At 51.4% G+C, this 3816-nt stretch overlaps 1 non-coding gene across 1 annotated transcript; it reads left to right on the forward strand.

Moving 5' to 3' along the window:
• The first annotated feature begins 3203 nt into the window (after positions 1 to 3203).
• On the forward strand, positions 3204 to 3275 carry trnad-guc (transfer RNA aspartic acid (anticodon GUC)). Its single transcript has one exon. It is a non-coding gene; the product is annotated as a tRNA-Asp (tRNA).
• Positions 3276 to 3816: the final 541 nt, after the last annotated feature.

The raw sequence follows: 3816 nt of genomic DNA on the forward strand, positions 1-3816 counted from the left end.
TCCCTCTTTTGTATGTCACAATGTCAACAAACAAACCCTTCTCATTAGAACAAAACCTCTCTTAATCTTCTTCTCAAGGTGTTCAGGTGTCTTGTACAATCTGACAGTCTTTTGCTGCCAAATCATTCCAGTCGTGGATAATGGAGCTGACCAGGAAAATGCCAGCTGTGGGATTTCAACCAGTGCCTCCTGAGCGTAAGGAACCTTAATCTGGCGCTTTCGATCACTCATCCACCCAACCTAAAACGGTGCCCTGATCAGGAAAAAAAACTGTGACCTTGTGAGGTTCACTGACAACAGAGGACACTCAAAAGGAGCCGCACAAAGCTGGGTACTTGGACAGATGTCAGCAGCAGAGTGGCGCAGCGGTAGCGTGCTGGGCCCATAACCCAGAGGTCGATGGATCGAAACCATCCTCTGCTATGGCTGTACTCCTTACGTGTCTTTTGAAGAGCTTGCAGATGTATGGTCTTTGTTACTTAGCTGACCTGGTCCAGTAAAGAGTTCACGCTTCCTTTACTGCTGTTCTCGATGCATTTATTGCTCTTGAGTGCATTCACACGCCATTGCGGGACATTGAAGCATCGTGAAACACCGTAACTGTCCTCACTAGTCCATTGTCACTCTTATGGACTTGAAAAATCCCAGCCAGTTTCCATTCGTTTCGGGGAACCTCCTCCTTTTTGACGATCACCACATCTCCAACTTGCATGTTTCTTCTTGGCGTATGCCATCTTTGTCTCAGAGCAGTGTTGGTCAGATACTCCTTCCACCATTTGTTCCAGAACTATTCCGACAAATATTGCAATTATCTCCATCTCATTTTAGTATACAAGTCCATCCATCCATCCATCCATTTTCCTCCGCTTATCCAGGTCCAGGTCGCGGGGGGCAGCAGTCTTAGTAGGGAAGCCCAGATTTCCCGGTCCCCGGTCCCCGGCCACCTCCTCCATCTCCACCGGGAGGACACCAAGGTGTTCCCAGGCCAGCTGTGAGACATAATCCCTCCAGCGTGTCCTCGGTCTGCCCCGGGGCCTTTTCCCGGCTGGGTATGCCCGGAACACCTCACCAGGGAGGCGTCCGGGAGGCATCCGGACTGGATGCCCGAGCCACCTCAACTGACTCCTCTCGATGTGAAGGAGAAGCGGCTCTACTCTGAGCCCTCCCGGATGACTGAGCTCCTCACCCTATCTCTTAGAGTGAGTCCAGCTACCCTACGGAGGAAACTCATTTCAGCCGCCTGTATCCGAGATGTCATTCTTTCGGTCATGACCCAAAGCTCATGACCATAGGTGAGGATGGGAACAGAGATCGACCGGTAAATTGAAAGCTTTTTTAACCACGACGGTCCGTTACAGCGACCGCATTACTGCCGAGGCTGCGCCGATCCGTCTGTCGACCTCACGCTCCCACTTTCCCTCACTCGTGACCATACCTAAGATACCTAAACTCCTCCACCTGGGGTAGGACCTCATTCCCAACCCGGAGGGAGCACTCCACCCTTTTACGACTGAGAACCACGGCCTCTGATTTGGAGGTACCGAGTCTCATCCCAGAGGCTTCGCACTCAGATGCAAACCGTCCCAGTAAGCGCTGAAGGTCACAGCCCGTAGAGGCCATAAGAACCACATCATCTGCAAATAGCAGAGATGAGATTCTAAGGCCCCTGAAACAGATTCCCTCAACACCTTGGCTGCGCCTAGAAATTCTGGGATGTCCATAAGTGCACTTGGCACCAGGACACCCTTGGCTGCAGGTCTATGATCGACTTTGCAGTCGTGTCATCAGACCTGCGTCCGCATGTTCTGGACAGGCGGGTGAAGAGAGGGGCTGAGCTGTCAACTGATCACCACCTGGTGATGAGTTGGATTAGATGGCGGGGGAGGATGCTGGACAGACCTGGTAGACCCAAACGAGTAGTGAGGGTGTGCTGGGAACGTCTGACAGAGTCTCCCGTTTGTCGAGTCTTCAACTCTCACCTCTGGCAGAGCTTCGCCTGCATCCCGGGGGAGGACCGGGATATTGAGTCCGAATGGGCCATATTCCGTGCCTCCATTGCTGAGGCGGCTGACCGAAGCTGCGGCCGCAAGGCGGTCGGTGCCAGTCGTGGCGGCAGGCCCCGAACCCGATGGTGGACACCAGAGGTCAGGGCCGCCATCAAGCTGAAGAAGGAGTCCTATCGAGCATTGATGGCTTGTGGGACTCCGGAAGCAGCTGACAGGTACTGTCAGGCCAAACGGTTTGCGGCTTCTGCGGTTGTCGAGGCAAAAACTCGGGTGTGGGAGGAATTCGGTGAGGCCATGTAGCGCGACTTTTGGTCGGCCTCGAAGGGGTTCTGGCAAACCGTCCGGACCCTCCGAAAAGGGAAGCATTGCCCAGTCCACACTGTTTACAGTGGAGACGGGGCCTGCTGACCTCGACTGGGGATTTGTTTTGGTGAAGTAGGTGCAGACACATCTATTAAAAAATGAAAATACAAAATATACAGTATACAGTATAAATATATGTACACGGTCTGTTTTTTGTTTGTTGTTCCGGAACTGCAGTCTGATTGTTTTTCCTAAGAGTCCAAACTGAGCGTTAATTTAACGCATATAGAGTGTCAAAGTGGCAGGATGAGGCAGAGGTGGGGTGTGAACAGTGTCGGGGGGGGGGGGGATTCCGGGACTTGTTGATGACGCTGACAGCAGACGGGAAGAAACTGTTCTTGTGGCGTGAGGTTTTGGTCCTGATGGACCGCAGCCTCCTCTCAAAGAGACTGTGTCCGGGGTAAAAAAAAAAAGAACTAGCAAGACAGCCTCAAGATCCAAAAGTGTTAAGGCAGTCCCATAGTGTCCCCACATCATGCCATGTGTCTATTTGCCTTGAGACATGAGTAAATTAGCTTAAATGCTAACATGCTAATGGTCATCATGTTAGCACCAAGCAAGAGAGTTTTTTTTCAGTCGGGTCTAAAAGTGGGGGCAATGTGAAGCTGTGTCTGTGCCACCTACTATGTTGCTGTGTCCCTGGTCCAGTGTGTTCTCATCTTGGGTTGGAATGTCCCCATGCTGGTAACGGGTGGGGAATACAGTCCGTTGATGAGGATAAGCGGGATGGATTTCAGTGGTTAAAGTCTCCAGCTACCATAAAAACGGTCATGGGCCACGAGCCTGTTCTGAATTCCCCTTTGGCCAATCGACACCACATCATCGCAGCAGCAGTCCTCGTTAGTATAGTGGACAGTATCTCCGCCTGTCACGCGGAAGACCGGGGTTCGATTCCCCGACGGGGAGTACCTCTTTTGTATGTCACAATGTCAACAAACAAACCCTTCTCATTAGAACAAAACCTCTCTTAATCTTCTTCTCAAGGTGTTCAGGTGTCTTGTACAATCTGACAGTCTTTTGCTGCCAAATCATTCCAGTCGTGGATAATGGAGCTGACCAGGAAAATGCCAGCTGTGGGATTTCAACCAGTGCCTCCTGAGCGTAAGGAACCTTAATCTGGCGCTTTCGATCACTCATCCACCCAACCTAAAACGGTGCCCTGATCAGGAAAAAAAACTGTGACCTTGTGAGGTTCACTGACAACAGAGGACACTCAAAAGGAGCCGCACAAAGCTGGGTACTTGGACAGATGTCAGCAGCAGAGTGGCGCAGCGGTAGCGTGCTGGGCCCATAACCCAGAGGTCGATGGATCGAAACCATCCTCTGCTATGGCTGTACTCCTTACGTGTCTTTTGAAGAGCTTGCAGATGTATGGTCTTTGTTACTTCGCTGACCTGGTCCAGTAAAGAGTTCACGCTTCCTTTACTGCTGTTCTCGATGCATTTAT

This window comes from Doryrhamphus excisus, chromosome 2 (assembly GCF_030265055.1).
Source record: "Doryrhamphus excisus isolate RoL2022-K1 chromosome 2, RoL_Dexc_1.0, whole genome shotgun sequence".
NCBI classification, from domain to species: Eukaryota; Metazoa; Chordata; class Actinopteri; order Syngnathiformes; family Syngnathidae; genus Doryrhamphus; species Doryrhamphus excisus.